The sequence below is a fragment of the Plecotus auritus genome (assembly GCF_963455305.1).
Source record: "Plecotus auritus genome assembly, chromosome: 10".
Lineage (NCBI taxonomy): Eukaryota > Metazoa > Chordata > Mammalia > Chiroptera > Vespertilionidae > Plecotus > Plecotus auritus.
In genome coordinates this window covers 2,601,422-2,620,503 of record NC_137785.1, presented here as the reverse complement: position 1 = coordinate 2,620,503, position 19,082 = coordinate 2,601,422, and positions in this window count along the sequence as shown.

The following is a 19,082-nucleotide window of genomic DNA, read 5'->3' as shown; positions in this document are numbered from 1 at the left end:
AGAGAAACATCAACATCCATCAGCTGCCTCCTGCATGCCCTACTGGGGCTCTAGCCCAAACCCAGGCAAGGGCCCGACCAGGAGTCAAACCCGAGACGTCTCGGTGCACAGGACCACACCCACAATCGGGGCCGTAGTCATGTTTCACGCTGTACATGGATGCTGTGCCGATAATGCCCTGAAGGGCCCACTCACTTCCTAGCCTGTCTGGCTCAGTGGGTAGAGCATCAGTCTGTGAACTGAATGATCCCAGGTTCAATTCCCGGTCAAGGTCACGACCATGTTTCTCTCAACTTCCCTTCCATTCTCTCTCAATATCAATGGGAAAAATGTCCTCAGGTGAGGATTAACAAAAAAGTAATAATAATAAGGTGCAAGGGATGTTCGTTTTTTTTTAAAAAAAAGAACCAACTCAAGCCCGGCGGGTATGGCTCCGTGGTTGAGCATCCACCCAGGCACCAAGAGGTCGCCGGCTCCATTGCCAGTCAGGGCACCGGCTCAGGTCTCCGGCTTGATCCCTACTAGGAGGCCTGCAGGAGGCAGGGGAGGGGTGTTGATGTTTCTCTCTGATCATGTTTCTCTCTCTCTCCCGCTCTCCCTCTCTCTCTCTAAGTTAGAAATAAAAATTAAACAACAGCCTGGCCAGTGTGGCCCGGTGATTGAGCGTCCACCTATGAATTAGGAGCTCACAGGTTTGATTCCCGATCAGGGCACATGCCTGGGTTGCGGGCTTGATCTCCAGTGTGGGGCGAGCAGGAGGCAGCCAGTGATTCTCCCATCACTGATCCTTCTATCTCTCTTTCCCTCCCCCTTCTTCTCTGAAATCAATAAATACGTGTTTTTAAAAATTAAACAAAAAAATGATACTCCACACACAGCCCTCGGAACCCTGGCGTGGAATACGTGCTCAGTTCACGGTCCTCCCCACTGTGCTTCCTGCTTCCTGTCTTGGGGTGCAGAGCCGGTTACCTTGATTCTAGACACTTTGACGCCCATGTCTGCAGCGAGCTTTTGCATGGTAGGCTTGTTTGGGTAACAATTCTCGTTGAATGCTTTGATGAGGGTTTCCACCTGCTCCTCTGTGAATCTGATGGGGCCGTGAGGCACCGCTGTGGAGAGGTTGGGAGAGAGGAATCATGGAATGACTCAGTGTACACATCAGGCGTCAGGTTCCAGCTGGTCTCTATTTCCTCTTGTCAAGCGGAACTCACCACAACCCTCCAGGAACGAGATCATAAAGCTCTTAAACACACCCGGGTGATTCTCCACCTTCTCCCGCTGATCTGAATGCCCCGACCTGAGGGTCCAGGTCGTCTGTTTTCAAAAACCATGAAGGGCCCCGGGTGGGTGTCTCCGTTGGTTAAAGTGTCGTCCTGATACCCCAACCGTGCAGATTCGATCCCCGGTCAGGGCGCATGCAAGAAGCAAGTAGCAACCAATGAATGCACAGAGAAGTGGGGCCACAAATCTCCTTCTTGCACTCTCTCTCTCTCTCTCAAGTCAATTAACTAACTTTTTTACAGCCCTGGCTGGTTTGGCTCAGTGGATAGAGCATCGGCCTCTGGACCGAAGGGTCCCGGGTTTGATTCTGGTCAGGGCACATGCCTGGGTTGCAGGTTCGATCCCCCTAGGGGCCTGCAGGAGCGGCCGATCCATGATTCTCTCTCGTCATGGATGTTTCTATCTCTCACTCTCTCCTTTCCTCTCTGAAATCAATAAAAAATATATTTAAAAAAAGAAGCAACCAATGAATGCATAAATAAGTGGAAAAACAAATAAATAAAAAAATAAATAATAAATTAAATAAATAAATAATTTTTTACAAATGAAAGGAAACGTAAGCCACGGGAAATAGACGTGCTCTGCTCATGTGGATCAGGAACAACCTGAGACCAGAAAATGGGTGCCAGAACCAAGAGGTGTGCACTAGGTTGGTCCAACACCCACGTGTGCAGTTCTTACTCAGGAGGGATATCTCCGCTCCAGAGGCCTCCCAGGAGGGGTCCCAGCCCCACCCCAGCCCAGGGTTGCAGAGATGGGGAGCGATGTCCCCATAACTTCGGGCGGCAAAGACCAGCGGGAATTGTGGCTGAGTGACATGGAGGCTGCTGGAGACCCAGGCAGTTCCTCTTAAAGGGCCAGCGCACAAACTTACATGGTCCTGCTCCCTGTGGGCTCCAGCGCTGGGTGGCGGCACGGGGGGCACCAGGGACAGACGGGGAGGAAGTGGACTGTGTGCCAGCGGGGCAGGCACTTCCCCCACCTGGGGAAACAAATAGACTTCAAGTCCAGGAAGCCCACAGTCCCTAACAAGAGGAACCCAAGGAGGACCACACCAAGACACATCATAAATAAAATGCCAAGGGTTAAAGGCACAGAGAGAAGCTTAGAAGCAGCAAGAGAAAAGCAGTTATTTACCTACGAGGAAGCACCCATAGGACTGTCAGCTGATTTCTCAACAGAAACATTGCAGGCCAGAAGGGAGTGGCAGGAAATATTCAAAGTGATGAGTAGCAAGAACCTACAACCAAGATTACTCTACCCAGCAAAGCTCTCATTCAGAATTGAAGGTCAGATAAAGAGCTTCACAGATAAGAAAAAGCTAAAGGAGGTCATCACCACCAAACCAGGATTACATGAAATGCTGAAAATAATTCTTTAAGAAGAAGAAGAAGACAGAGGAGGGGAGAAAAGATAAAAATATGAACAACGGAGGAGAACCAAGACGGCTGTGTAGTTAAACGCCGGTACTCCCCACCTGTCACAACCACATCAAATTTTCAACTGAAATACAGAACCACCATCATTCACAACCACCTGCAATCTGGCTGAATGGAAGTCCGACAACGAGAGAAGGAAAGAAAGTACATCGAGACGGGTAGGAGGGCTAGATCACGGAATGGGCTGTTGGGACACCCATGGGTGGCGTTTTCTTCAATCGGGAGGGATGTCTCGGCTGCAGGGGCCTCCTGTGAGAAGAATGGCTCCTGACCTGACACCAGGGCCCCAGCCCAGGGTTCCAGAGCTAGCTAGATTCCTTCCTTCCTCCCTTCCTCCCTCCCTTCCTTCCTCCCTTCCTTCCTCCCTTCCTTCCTCCCTTCCTTCTTCCCTTCCTTCCTTCCTTCCTCCCTTCTTTCCTCCCCTCCTTCCTTCCTTCCTTTCTTCCTTCTCTCCTTCCTCCCTTGCTTCCCTTCTTCCTCCCTCCTTCCTTCCTTCCTCCCTTCCTTTCTTCCCTTCCTTCCTTCCTTCCTTCCTTCCTCCCTCCCTCCCTTCCTTCCTTCCTTCCTTTCCTTCCTCCCTCTCTCTCTTCCCCCCTCCCTCCCTCCCTCCCTCTTCTTTCCGTCTCTCTGTCCCAGGAATGCAGAAAAAAAGGACAATGAAGGCGGGAGTGGGGAGCAGGGCTGGTGGGGGTTGACTGTGGAAAAAGGGGGACATATGTAATACTTTCAACAGTAAAGATTTTTTTTAAATAAAATAAAATTATAAATAAAAAGAAGGTCCAGCCCTGGCCAGGTGGCCCCGTTGGTTGGAGCGACATCCTGTGCACCAAAACGGTGGCAGGTCCGATCACAGGAAGGAAAACTATCGAGTCTCTCTGTCTCTCTGTCTCTCTCAGTCTCTGTCTGTCTCTGCCTCTCTCTCTCTCTCTCTGTCTCTGACTCTCTCTCTAAAACAACAAAACAAAGCAAACCCTCCCGTGCTCATTCAATAACACAGAAAGAAAGAAGGCCATGGGCCGGGGGGCAGCATTCCCAGGCCATGTTGACCGTGTGAGCCCTTTGCCACCAGAAGACACTGCCCAGGGGCCCTGAGCGCACCCCGTCCCAGCACAGCCCTGGCTGCTCCGTACCAGAGGGAGGTGCCGGGGCAGGACCGGACCGGCTCCTTACCTGGAATCGTCTCCACAGGGCGCTGTGGGTCGTGGTCTCGGGCTTGGCTTGCTCCTAAGTGGTCCTGGGGCTTTGATCTCTTCCTCTGTCTTCGGAGCTTAGCTCTTCGATTCTGAAACCAATCCTGAGCGAGGAAACAAGGCTCAGGGTTACTCCTGAGGTCTGTCCCCTTGGACTAGCTCTTAGAGCTTGCCATTGGGGACCTTCACAATCTCGTCTTGGCATCATTTGCTGGAATACTCATTTTTAAATTATGTTTTAACTGATTTGAGAGAGAGAAACATCAACATCCATCAGCTGCCTCCTGCACGCCCTACTGGGGCTCTAGGCCAAACCCAGGCATGGGCCCGACCAGGAATCAAACCCGAGACCTCTCGGTGCACAGGACCACACCCACAATCGGAGCCGTAGTCATGTTTCACGCTGTACATGGATGCTGTGCTGATAATGCCCTGAAGGGCCCACTCACGCCCTAGCCTGTCTGGCTCAGTGGAAAGGGCATCAGTCTGTGAACTGAATGATCGCAGGTTCAATTCCCGGTCAAGGTCACGACCATGTTTCTCTCTACTTCCCTTCCACTCTCTCTCAATATCAATGGGAAAAATGTCCTCAGGTGAGGATTAACAAAAAAGTAAAAATAATAAAGTGCAAGTGATGTTCGTTTGTTTTTTTCAAAAAAAGGAACCAACTCAAGCCCGGCGGGTATGGCTCCGTGGTTGAGCATCCACCCAGGCACCAAGAGGTCGCCGGCTCGATTGCCAGTCAGGGCACCGGCTCAGGTCTCCGGCTTGATCCCTACTAGGAGGCCTGCAGGAGGCCGGCGAGGGGTGTGGATGTTTCTCTCTGATCATGTTTCTCTCTCTCTCTCCCGCTCTCCCTCTCTCTCTCTAAGTTAGAAATAAAAATTGAACAACAGCCTGGCCAGTGTGGCCCGGTGATTGAGCGTCCACCTATGAACTAGGAGCTCACAGGTTTGATTCCCGATCAGGGCACATACCTGGGTTGGGGGCTTGATCCCCAGTGTGGGTCGAGCAGGAGGCAGCCAGTGATTCTCCCATCACTGATCCTTCTATCTCTCTTTCCCTCCCCCTTCTTCTCTGAAATCAATAAATACGTGTTTTTAAAAATTAAACAAAAAAAGATACTCCACACACAGCCCTCGGAACCCTGGCGTGGAATACGTGCTCAGTTCACGGTCCTCCCCACTGTGCTTCCTGCTTCCTGTCTTGGGGTGCAGAGCCGGTTACCTTGATTCTAGACACTTTGACGCCCATGTCTGCAGCGAGCTTTTGCATGGTAGGCTTGTTTGGGTAACAATTCTCGTTGAATGCTTTGATGAGGGTTTCCACCTGCTCCTCTGTGAATCTGATGGGGCAGGGAGGCACCGCTGTGGAGAGGTTGGGAGAGAGGAATCATGGAATGACTCAGTGTCCACATCAGGCGTCAGGTTCCAGCTGGTCTCTATTTCCTCTTGTCAAGCGGAACCCACCACAACCCTCCAGGAACGAGATCATAAAGCTCTTAAACACACACGGGTGATTCTCCACCTTCTCCAGCTGATCTGAATGCCCTGACCTGGGGGTCGAGGCCTTCTGTTTTGTTTTTTCTTATTTTCCTTTTTGGTTAATCCTCACCTGAGGATATTTTTCCTTTAAATTTTAGAGACGGAGGGATGGACAGAGAGAGAAACACTGGTTGAGAGAGACCCATCGATTGGTTGCCCTCGCACATGCCCCAACCAGGTCCAGGGATCGAGCCTACCTATGAGGTACATGCCCTTGACTGGTATGGAACCGGGACCCTTCAGTCCACAGGCCGACACTCTTTCCACTGAGCTAAACAGGCGACGGCAAGGTTGTCCGTTTTCAAAAACCATGAAAGGCCCTGGCTGGGTATCTTAGTTGATTAAATCATCATCGGGATACCCACACAGTGCACATTCGATCCCTGGTCAGGACACATACAAGAAGCAAGATCCTGTTCATAGCAACACAATTTGCAATAGCTAAGATTTGGAAACAGCCCAAATGCCCATGCGCAGATGAGTGGATTAGAAAACTATGGTGGCCTAGCCGATTTGGCTCAGTGGATAGAGCAACAGCCTGCGGACTCAAGGGTCCCAGCTTTGATTCTGGTCAAGGGTATGTACCTTGGTTGCGGGCACATCCCCAGTGGGAGGTGTGCAGGAGGCAGCTGATCGATGTTTCTAACTCTCTATCCCTCTCCCTTCCTCTCTGTAAAAAATCAATAAAATATACTTTAAAAAAAAGAAAACTATGGCACATCTACACAGTGGAATACTACGCTGCTATAAAAAAGAAGGAATTCTTACCATTTGCAGCAGCACGAATGGCTCTGGAGAGCATTATGCTAAGTGAAAGAAGCCAGGCAATGAAAGAAAAATACCACATGAGCCAAAACCGGTTTGGATCAGTGGATAGAGCGTCGGCCTGCGGACTGAAGGGTCCCGGGTTCGATTCCGGTCAAGGGCATGTACCTTGGTTGCGGGCACATCTCCAGTGGGAGGTGTGCAGGAGGCAGCTGATCGATGTTTCTGTCTCATCGATGTTTCTAACTCTCTATCCCTCTCCCTTCCTCTCTGTAAAATATCAATAAAATATATTTAAAAAAAAAAATACCACATAATCTCACTCATTTATGGAAAATAAAGAACATTATAACCTGATGAACAAAAAGATAGATACAGAGGCAGTAAAGCACTGAACAGACTGTCAAATTACAGCGGGAAGGCTAGGGAGTGCTGGGGAGGGCGGGAAAGAGATCAACCAAAGGACTTGTATGCTTGCATATAAGCACACCGATGGACACAAGACACTGGGGGTGGGGGGGGGAGGGGTGGGATGAGGGCATGGGACAGGGGTAGGGGAGGCTGGGGGAAGGTAAAGAGGGGAAAAAGGAGATATATGTACTCATATATGTAATACTTCAAACAATAAAAAAAACATTTTTAAAAAAGTTAAAAAAAGAAAAAAAGAAGAAGAAGCAAGAACCCCAGCTGGTTTTGGGCAGCGGATAGAAGCTTGGTTGCCCGAAGATTAGGGGCCCGGATTACGGGCTCCATCCCCAGAGGAGGGGCCTGCAGGAGGCAGCAACGATTCTCTCTCATCATCGATGTTTCTCTCTCTCCTCCTCCCTTCCTCTCTGAAATCAATAAAAATATTTTTAACAATAAAAATTAAAAAAGAAAATAGGTTCCAGAACCAAGAGGTGTGGACTAGGTTGGTCCAACACCCATGTTTGGAGTTCTTAATCAGGAGGGATATCTCCACTCCAGAGGCCTCCCGGGAGGGGTCCCAGCCCCACCCCAGCCCAGGGTTCCAGAGCTGGGGAGAGATGTCCCCATAACTCCGGGCTGTCAAAACCTGCGGGAATTGTGGTTGAGTGACATGGAGACCCAGGCAGTTCCTCTTAAAGGGCCAGTGCCCAAACTTACACGGTCCCGCTCCCTCTGAGTTCCGGCGCTGGGTGGCGGCATCGGGTGGCAGCTCCAGCACTGGGGCACCAGGGACAGACGGGGAGGAAGTGGACTGTGTGCCAGCGGGACAGGAACTTCCCCCACCTGGTGAAGGAAATAGACTTACACGTTCAGGAAGCCCAGAGAGTCCCATACAAGAGGAACCCAAAGAGGACCACGCCAAGACACATCATAATTAAAATGCCAAGGGTTAAGACAAAGAGAGAATCTTAAAAGCAGCAAGAGAAAAACAGTTACCTACAAGGGAGCACCCATCCGACTGTCAGCTGATTTCTCAACAGCAATGTGGCATGCCAGCCCTAACCGGTTTGGCTCAGTGGATAGAGCGTCGGCCTGCGGACTCAAGGGTCCCGGGTTCGATTCCGGTCAAGGGCATGCACTTTGGTTGCGGGCACGTCCCCCATAGGGGGTGTGCAGGAGGCAGATGATCGATGTTTCTCTCTCATCGATGTTTCTAACTCTCTCTCCTTCTCCCTTCCTCTCTGTAAAAAAATCAATATATTTTTAAAAAAAAGAAATGTGGCAGGCCAGAAGGGAGTGGCAAGAAATAAGCCAAGTGATGAATAGCAATGACCTACAACCAAGATTACCAGGTGTACCAGTTAATAATGCGGATTTTTTTCCTAGATGGAGTTACACATATGTTGATGTATATGCGATTTGATATGTATGCTATTTTGTTGTATTGACAACAAGCTTCAAAACTTCGTATGTCTAATTTTCTTATGATGTTAACATCACAGATATTTTTACACTTAAAAATGTCGAATTTCGTGCCAAAAAAAAAAGCATTTGTGGGAGGTTTTAATTCATTACTTTATTTTGAAGGAAAGTGCTGCTGAAAGTGATCGTATACTTCGGGAGGCTTATGGTGAACATGCTCCATCTTAAGGCACTTGTGAACACTGGTTTAAACGCTTTAAAAGGGATGATTTCGATGTGAAAGACAAAGAATGTCCAGGTCAACTGAAAAAGTTTGAAGACCAACAATGACAAGCATTATTGGATGAAGATGCGTGTCAAACTCAAAAACAACCTGAAGAAAGATTAAATGTTGCTCAGCAAACCATTTCCAATAGTTTACAAGCAATGGGAAGGATTTTAAAGGAAGGAAAACGGGTGCCACATCAACTGAACGAAAGACAAATGGAAAACCGAGAAGTCATCAGGAAAATGTTGCTTCAACAGCATGAAAGAAAGTCTTTTTTGCATCGAATTGTGACTGGCGATGACAAGTGGACTTATTTTGAGAATCCCAAACGCACAAAATCATGGGTTGATCCAGGTCAACCATCAACATCGACTGCAAGGCCAAATCGCTTCGGAAAGAAGACGATGCTCTGCGTTTGGTGGGATCAGGAAGGTGTGGTGTATTATGAGCTTCTAAAACCAGGTGAAACCGTTAATACTGATCACTACGACAACAAATAACCAATTTGAACCACGCTTTGATCGTGAAATGACCAGAATGTTCCAGAAGACACAGCAAAGTGATTTTGCTCCATGATGACGCACCATCACACACTTCAAAACCAGTTAAAGACACGTTAAAAGATCTTGCCTGGGAAGTATTAACCCACCCGCCGTATTCACCAGCCCTTGCTCCTTCAGATGACCACTTGTTCCGATCGATGGCACACGCACTTTCTGAGCAGCACTTCAAAACGTACAAAGAAGTGGAAAACGGGGTCTCTGAATGGTGTGCCTCAAAACAAGAAAAGTTCTATTGGGACGGTACCCACAAATCCCCTGAAAGATGGGGAAATGTGTAGCTAGCGATGGACATTACTTTGAATAAAGCACTTGTGATGTTTCCCTTGAAATTACCGTGTTTTCTTTGATTACAAAGTCCGCATTATTAACCGGGACACCTGGTACCCTACCCCGCATAGCTCTCATTTAGAATGGAAGGTCAGATAAACAGCTTCACAGACCAGAAAAGGGTAAAGGAGAGGTCATCACCACCAAACCAGTATGGGGGGAGGAGGGGGTGGGGAGGAAGAGAGAGAGGAGGAGGAGGAGGGACGGGGCAGCAGCGGGAGGAGAGGGAGGAGGAGGATCAGTTCCCAGATCATTTTTTAAAACACTGTGGGGGTCCTGGCCAGGTGGCTCCCTTGGCTGGGGCACCACCCCAGGTACCGGAAGGTGGCAGGTTCCATTCCCGGTCGGGGTGTGTGCAGGAGGCGACTAATAGCGATCGATCAGTGTTTTTCTCTCACCTCTCTCTCTCTCTCTCTCTCTCAAAATCAATAAAAAAAATTTTTTTTAAAGGATGAAGATCAGCCGAAACCGGTTTGGCTCAGTGGCTAGAGCGTCGGCCTGCGGACTGAAGGGTCCCGGGTTCGATTCCGGTCAAGGGCATGTACCTTGGTTGCGGGCACATCCCCAGTGGGAGGTGTGCAGGAGGCAGCTGATTGATGTTTCTCTCTCATCGATGTTTCCAGCTCTCTATCCCTCTCCCTTCCTCTCTGTAAAAAATCAATAAAATATATTAAAAAAAAAAAAAAAGGATGAAGATCATAAATTTACCCATCCACATAAAAAACTGAGCAGTGCCCAGCCGGTGTTGCTCAGTGGTTGAACGTGGTTGACCCATGAACCAGGAGGTCTTGACTGGATTCCCAGTCAGGGCACGTGCCCAGGTTTTGGGCTCGATCCCCAGTGCGGGTCGTGCAGGAGGCAGCCGATCTGACGGTTCTCTCTCACCATGGATGCCAATGGATAGGTGGAAATGAAGAGGAGTGGTTAAGGAAACAAAGTGGATAAAGAATAAAACTTAGCCCTGGCTCGTTTGGCTCAGTGGATAGAGCGTCGGCCTGAGGACTGAAAGGTCCCGGGTTCGATTCCGGTCAAGGGCATGTACCTTGGTTGCGGGCACATCCCCAGTGGGGGGAGTGCAGGAGGCAGCTGATCGATGTTTCTCTCTCATCAATGTTTCTAACCCTCTATCCCTCTCCCTTCCTCTCTGTAAAAAAATCAATAAAATGAATTAAAAAAAAAAGAAAAGAATAAAACTTAGCCCTACCCAGTTTCTCAGGGGTTAGATTGTCCGCTCATGGACTCAAGGGTTTTGGGTTTGATTGCAGTCAAGGGCACATGCCTAGGTTGCTGGCTCGATCCCCAATAGGGGGTGTACAGGAGGCAGCCGATCAATGATTGATTCTCTCTCATCATTGATATTTCTATCTCTCCCCCTCTTTTTTTTTTTAAATAGCATATGATTATATTTAATACACAAGTTTGGTATCTCTCCCCCTCTTCCTTCCTCTCTGAAATCAATAAAAATCCTTCCCCTCAAAAATCAATCAAATATAAATATTTTTAAAAGTCAATGGAGCTCTAGCCAATTTGGCTCAGTGATATTTCTCTCTCCCTCTCCCTTCCTCTCTGAAATCAATAAAATATGTATTTTTAAAATCAATGGAAAAAAATATCCTAGACTCGCCGTGGTCGGCAAACCGCGGCTCGCGAGCCACATGCGGCTCTTTGGCCCCTTGAGTGTGGCTCTTCCACAAAATACCACGGCCTGGGCGAGTCTATGTTGAACAAGTGGCATTAGAAGAAGTTTAAGTTTAAAAAATGTGGCTCTCCAAAGAAATTCCAATCGTTGTGCTGTGGATATTTGGCTCTGTGGACTAATGAGTTTGCCGACCGCTGTCCTAGGGTGAGGCTAACAACACCACCACATTGGCTTTGTTCTGGTCCATAATCAAATGTCAGACTTCACTAGTATAATTAACTCAATTGTGTGACTAAGGAACAGAAGAGAGAGAAAAGAAACTTGAAAACTGTTTCACAATTTTGTTCTCTAGTAAAGAGCCCTAGCTCACTAATTCAATTGTTTGATCTCAACACCCATTTACAATCTTAAAAAAAAAAATGTTTTTATTGACTTTTAGAGAGAGAGGAAAGGAGAGGGAGGGAGAGAGAGAAACATCCATGATGAGAGGGAATCATGGATCAGCTGCCTCCTGCACGCCCCACACTGGGAATCGAGCCCGAAACCCGGGCATGTGCCCTGACCGGGAATGGAACCGTGACCTTCTGGTTCATAGGTCGATGCTCAACCACGGAGCCACGCCGGCCTGCTGGCCGCTGGTTCGGGTCTTGGACACCGGCGTGTCCGTGATGTTCCCACTGCTCCAAACGCAGGGACAGCAGCCGGCATTCGCAGCGCAAGCCAGAAACCGGCTCCCTCACCCCAGCCGTGGAGCGGCCCAGCTTCTGACAAGCCCAGGGGTTTCGAGCCCAACCTCTCCCCGCACCCCCGGCGCGGAGACCCTCGCCAAGGGGGTGCACTTACAGTCGGGAGGGGTGTTGTGAGCCATGTCGGTTGGCGGGAGTCTCGGCCTGCGACCAGGAAAGACGGCGGCCTGGCGGTCGGCGGGCTTTATACCCCAGGCCCTCCCTGGTATGGAATAATTAGGAGTGATCCTACACATTCCGCCCCTCCCGATCCCATCCTTTTGTAGTTAATGCTCACCTGAGCCCTTTTGTTTCCACAGAGGAAGGGAAAGGAGGGAGAGGGGATCGGTGATGAGAGAAACAGCCATCAGCTGCCTCCTGCACGCCCGCTCCTGGGGATCGAGCCCGCAACCTGGGCAAGTGCCCTGGCCGGGAATCAAACCAGTGACCTCTGGGTGGTCGGGGCGATGCTCACCCACCAGGCCCGCCGGCCAGGGCTCACGCTATTTTCCCGTGGCTTTTTTTTTTAGAGAGTGGAAGGGAGGGGGAGAGACAAAGACAGAAACATGGACCTGAGAGGGACCGACCGACTGGCTGCCTCTCACACTCACACGGACCGGGGCCAAGGTACGTGTCCTTGGCTGGAATCAAACCCGGGACCCTGCCGTCCCCGGGCCACGCTCTATCCACTGAGCTGAACCGGCCTGGGCAACACCTTAATTTCTTAGACAGAAATGACAGAATCTGAGAAGGACACGATAGCACTCCCTTTCCTTCTGTTTTTTTATTTTTAGAGTACGTTTATTAAAGCTGGGGACAGTGAGCCCGCTGGTGTGGCTCAGTGGTTGAGCGTCGACCTATGAACCAGGAGGTCGGGGTTCGATTCCTGGTCAGGGCACAGGCCCGGGTTGCGGGCTCCATCCCCAGTGTGGGGCGTGCAGGAGGCGGCCAATGGGTGGTTCCCTCCATCGTTGATGTTTCTCTCTCTCTCTCCCTCTCCCTCTCTGAAATCAATTTAAAAATCCTAAACAAAAGGGTAATGTGCAGCCGAAACCGGTTTGGCTCGGTGGATAGAGCGTCGGCCTGCGGACTGAAGGGTCCCGGGTTCGATTCCGGTCAAGGGCATGTACCTTGGTTGTGGGCACATCCCCAGTGGGGGGTGTGCAGGAGGAGGCAGCTGATCGATGTTTCTCTCTCATCGATGTTTCTAGCTCTCTATCCCTCTCCCTTCCTCTCTGTAAAATATCAATAAAAAATATATTTAAAAAAAAATAAAAGGGTAATGTGCAAATTGACCCCAACGGCAAAACAACTGGGAACAACCGGTCGCTATGACGCGCACTGGCCACCAGGGGGCAGACGCTCAATGCAGGAGCTGCCCCTGGTGGTCAGTGCGCTTCCACAGGGGGAGCTCTGCTCAGCCACAGCCGGGCTGACCTCTTTGATTGCAGTGGTGGCCGTGGGAGCCTCTCCCGCCTCCTCGGCGGCGCTAAGGATGTCCGGCTGTGGCCTAAGCTGGCAGGTGGACATCCCCCGAGGGCTCCCGGGCTGCCAGAGGGATGTATGACTGCAAGCGTAGGCCTGATCCCACGGGAAGCGGGCCTAAGCTGGCAGGTGGACATCCCCCGAGGGCTCCCGGGCTGCCAGAGGGATGTATGACTGCCAGCGTAGGCCTGATCCCACGGGAAGTGGGCCTAAGCTGGCAGGTGCACATCCCCCGAGGGCTCCCGGGCTGCCAGAGGGATGTATGACTGCCAGCGTAGGCCTGATCCCACGGGAAGCGGGCCTAAGCTGGCAGGTGCACATCCCCCGAGGGGTCCCGGACTGTGAGAGGGAGCAGACCGGGATGAGGGACCCCCCCCCTCCCGAGTGCACAAATTTTCATGCACCAGGCCTCTAGTAAATATATAAAGAAGGATCTTACCCTTAAAAAAAAAAAAAAAAAAGCTGGGGACAGCGAAACACGGAAGGGCCTAGGACAGTGGTCGGCAAACTCATTCGTCAACAGAGCCAAATATCAACAGGACAACGATTGACATTTCTTTGGAGAGCCACATTTTTTAAACTTAAACTATATAGGTAGGTACATTGTTATTAACTTAATTAGGGTACTCCTAAGCTGGCCTTTGCTAAAAACTCGAGGGGCCAAAGAGCCGCATGTGGCTCGCGAGCCGCAGTTTGCCGACCCCTGGCCTAGGCTAAGGAAGCCATAGGAGAGGGACTAGGTGGGGAAATGAGCCCCGGCTGGGCCAACTCTGGCTCACTAAGAAGTCAAAGAAAGGGGGGTCCAGGGGCCAGGGCCAGGGGGTAACCACTGGGGGACACACGGGCGCTGTCCCTGGTTGCAAGCCTCACGGGGTCCCTTGAGGTCTAGGAGATGCACACAGCTGGGAGAGCAGGGCAGGAAGGGAGAGCCGACGCCTTTTCTTCTGTGAATCTGCTTTTAATCATGCAGGTACCACGTCAGAGCGGCTCCCAGACTTTGGAACGCTTTTCCCGACTCTAACATCTTCTGCCAATGTTACTCCACAGCGTAGACCCTGCAGAACCCCCGTACACACCTGTGCACGTTCCTCACGTGAAGCTTTCATTGGCTTGTTTATCATGAATAAATTCACTATTCCGTGTCTAAACATAAAAAAAAAAAACTTAAAAATGTTGCCCTGGCTTGGTGCTGCTCAGGGGGCTGAGCGTCTTGTTCTGGGTACTGGAAGGTGGCGGGTTGATGCCTGGTCAGGGCATGTACCCAGGTTGTGGGTTCGAGCCCGGGTTGGGGTGCATATGGGAGGCAACTGGTAGATGTTTCTCAGATTGATGTTTCTCTCTCCCTCTCCCTTCCTCTCTCTTAAAAAAAAAAAAAACACCAAAAACAGCAGCAACAAAAATAAAAATTGAAAAAGATGGCCCTAACCGGTGTGGTTCAGTGGATAGAGCGTCGGCCTGCGGACTGAAAGGTCCCAGGTTCGATTCCGGTCGAGGGCATGTACCTTGGTTGCGGGCACATCCACAGTAGGGAGTGTGCAGGAGGCAGCTGATCGATGTTTCTAACTCTCTATCCCTCTTCCTTCCTCTCTGTAAAAAAATCAATAAAATATATTTTTTTAAAAAGAAAGAAAAAATATATAGCAACCCTATACACCTAAACCATCCCAATAGCATTTTTGAGTGCTACTACATTTACACACCTTTTTTTTCGATGTTCATAACATACCTATGTATTCTTTTTTTTTTTTTAAATATATTTTATTGATTTTTTACAGAGAGGAAGGGAGAGGGATAGAGAGTTAGAAACATCGATGAGAGAGAGAGACATCGATCAGCTGCCTCCTGCACGCCCCCTACTGGGGATGTGCCCGCAACCCATGTACATGCCCTTGACCGGAATCGAACCTGGGACCCTTCAGTCCGCAGGCCGACGCTCTATCCACTGAGCCAAACCGGTTAGGGCCCTATGTATTCTTGTTAAAACTGTTTCTTCATGCTCTTCCCTTACCTTTGGAAGTGATGGCCTTTTTACCTTTTTTCTTAAAATAAAAGGGTTCTTTTTTTTTTTCATTTTTATTTGATTTCAGAGAGGAAGGGAGAGGGAGAGAGAGTTAGAAACATCCATGATGAGAGAGAATCATGGATCGGCTGCCTCCTGCACGCCCCACACTGGGGATCCAGCCCGCAACCTGGGCATGTGCCCTGAGCTGAAATCGAACCGTGACCTCCTAGTTCATAGGTCAATGCTCAACCACTGAGCCACGCTGGCGGGGCTGAAAGGATTCTTTAAATGAGTACCAGGGTTAGGGGGCGGGGGCAAGTGAGGCTACCACCTCAGGAGCAATACTAGAGGGGCCCTAACCGGTGTGGCTCAGTGGATAGAGCGTCGGCCTGCGGACTAAAGGGTCCCAGCTTCGATTCCGGTCAAGGGCATGTACCTTGGTTGCGGGCACATACCCGGTGGGGTGTGTGCAGGAGGCAGCTGATAGATGTTTCTCTCTCATCGATGTTTCTAACTCTCTATCCCTCTCCCTTCCTCTCTGTAAAAAATCAATAAAATATATTTTTTAAAAAAATAAAAAACAAAAATTCGTTGCAAAAAGTCAGTTTTACAAAATATAAAAACTGGAAAATAAAAACAGGACCCTCAAAAGGGCATGCAGCATTAATGAAATGATTTCTCTCTTGCAATTTCTTCTTAAGGTCACAGATCAGCCTTGGGGGAGGTGGACAAGTTCTTTTACTTGTTTATGGCTGGAACCCACAGTACAGCAGTATAAAGTGGAAAGGTTTGTGTGATTACACATGTGTTTGTGTGATTTAGTTATTTTAAATTTATTGGATTTAGAGAGAGAGGAAGGGGTGGGGGAAACATCGATTTGTTGTTCCACTTATTGATGCATTCATTGATCGCTTCTGGCCTGTGCCCTGACCAGGGATCAAACCTGCAACTTTGGTGTATGGGGATGACGCTCTAATCATCAACTGTGCTACCCGGTCAGGGCACATGCCCGGGTTGCCGGCTCGATCCCCAGTGTGGGGCGTGCAGGAGGCAGCCGATCCATGATTCTCTCCCATCATTGATGTTTCCCTCTCTCTCCCTCTCTGAAATCAATATAAAAAAATACATATATGTAAAAGTAAACCATATTGGGAATGTATACATAAAATCTCCTAAAATCAACTGAGAATAAGAATAGGATCAAAAAAAAAATGGGCAAAATAGATGAACAGTCATTCATTTTGCATCTATTTGAGTTCCATCAGATGATGAAGTAAAATCAGATTTCGGGGTAAAATATATAAATGAGCCCTAGCCAGTTTGGCTCAGGGGATAGAGCGTCGGCCTGCAAACTGAAAGGTCCCAGGTTCGATTCCGGTCAAGGGCATGTACCTTGGTTGCGGGCACGTCCCCAATAGGAGGTGTGCAGGAGGCAGCTCATGGATATTTCTCTCTCATCGATGTTTCTAACTCTCTCTTCCTCTCTCTTCCTCTCTGTAAAAAATCAATAAAATATATTTAAAAACATATATATATATATATATATATATATATATATAATCAATGAGCTTGTCATTACTCCCTAAACAATACAGCATGACAATTACTTACACTGAATTAGGTGTAACAAGAAATCTAGAGATGATCCCAAGTCCACAGGGGGACCTGGCTCAGCTGGTTGGAGCATATCGTCCCGATATGCCCCGGCTGCGGGTTCGATTCCCGGTCAGGACACAAATAACCATCAACCAATGAATGCATACATAAGTGGTACAACAAATCAATGTCTGTCTCTCTCTCTCTGAAAATCAACCAATCAATAATTTACAGTATACAGGAGCATGTACACAGCTTACATGCAAATACTATGCTATTTTATTTTTTTATGTTATTTTTAAATTTTTTTTATTGAATTTATTGGGGTGACATGGGTTCATACAATTGTATAGATTTCAGGTGTACAATTCTATAAAACATCACCTGTATATCGTATTCTATGTTTGCTATCCCAAACTGCCGCCCTATTCTAAATGCTCAGATTTTGGTATTGGCCGGCGGCCCTGGAACCAATCCCCCTGGAGATACTGCCGAGGGACGGCTGTATTTATTGAGTCTCAGCAGATGATGACTCTTTAGGCTCAATTTTTGCCTGTTTTCTTGTATGTTAGCTCTGAATGTATATAGTCAGGGTGAGTTTTCTGAGTGGTTCTGGGTAATCGGATAAGAGTTCTGAGCCTGATAAGATGTGTGAGATTGGCCAGATTGTGAGACGGGCAGGATTTAAAGATGCCCATGGCTCTATGTCCTAAAGCGGCGTGTTGGCCTACACGGAGAGACACTCACAGTATCTCCCTGGGACCTGACCTACGTATGACAAAGGGACAGCGTGGCCCTGGTGGCCGCTGAAGGAAGCGGTGAAAGAAAGGATGAACTCAGGGATCTCAATTCCCAGCTCACACCCCCCAGTAAGTGACCTTGGAGCTCCTGTGTGCCCTTGAAGGAGACACAGGGGTGAAACTGCGGGAAATCAAAGACAAAACCTCATCCTGTGATTGGCTGAATTACAACACGGTTCTGGATGCCCAGCCTCACAGGGTATCAACTATTAAGATGAAGCTTATGGCCCTGGCCGGTTTGGCTCAGTGGAAAGAGCGTCGGCCTGCGGACCGAAGGGTACCGGGTTCGATTCTGGTCAAGGGAATGTACCTTTTTTTCAAAATATGTTCTTATTGATTTCAGAGAGGAAGGAAGAGGGAGAGAGAGAAACATCGATGATAAGAATCATCAACGGGCTGCCTCCTGCACGCCCCACACTGGGGATCAAGCCTGCAACCAGGCATGTGCCCTTGACCAGAATCGAAGCCGGGACCCTTCGTCTGCAGGCCGATGCTCTACCCACTGAGCCAAACCGGCTAGAGCGAGGGCATGTACCTTGGTTGCAGGCTTGATCCCTGGCCCTGGCCCTGGCCCTGGTTGGAGCGTGTGTGGGAAGGCAACCAATTGATGTACCTCTCGCATCGATGTTTCTCTCTCTCTCTCCCTTCCGCTCTCTCTAAAAATCAATGGAAAAAATATCCTCAGCTGAGGATTCAAAAAATAATATTAATAAAATGAGGCCAAGGATTATGAAATAATGGGGTCGGGGAAGCTGGGATAGGGATATGTGGGAAGACCTTGATGAAAATGGGGGAAATGGGAGCACTGAAGCATTGAGACCTTATATTCTGATGAGTCTTTTTTTTTTTGTCAGTGGTAAAGGCCTCTCCTCCCATATGGGAAGCTATCACTGACATTGAATTAGACATGATCCCCTCAGTGGTATCCGCCTTCCCACCGCTGAGGGAATTAACAAGGCACAGCCTGAGGACACCCGAATGGTCCCTGAGGCCGTTGCCAAGGAAGGCAGTGCTGATCCTCCGTGGGGCCCACCCCCCACACCTCTCACTGACTTTAGACCCAGAACTGGACCCCAGCCCCAGCAGGTCCCGAAAGCTGAGGTATTGAGTGTGACCATGAGCAGGTGCATTAAACTACAAAAGAACTGCTCGAGTCCTAACCAGTCTGGCTCAGTGGATAGAGCGTCGGCCTGCGGACTAAAAGGTCCCGGGTTCGATTCCGGTCAAGGGCACGTACCTTGGTTGCGGGCACATCCCCAGTGGGAGGTGTGCAGGAGGCAGCTGATCGATGTTTCTCTCTCATCGATGTTTCTAGCTCTCTACCCCTCTCCCTTCCTCTCTGTATAAAATCAATAAAATATATTAAAAAAAGAAAGAACTGCTCAAGTTTCTCTGGAGAAGAGAGACTTGAGGAGGTGGGGCACGGGGGGCGGCGGGGGGAAAGGGAAGGGATCTCAAGTCGGATCAGGCTGAATCCATCCACAGGGGCTCCCAGACCAGAGATTCCGCATCTCGTGTGGCAGCTCGGGGGGCGCAGAAAGGGCTGTAACAGCGCGGTTGGCTGAACCACAGACGGAAAGATGAGCGAATGGGAAATGCCCAACCTCCCTCAGTTTGATGCAGAGGAG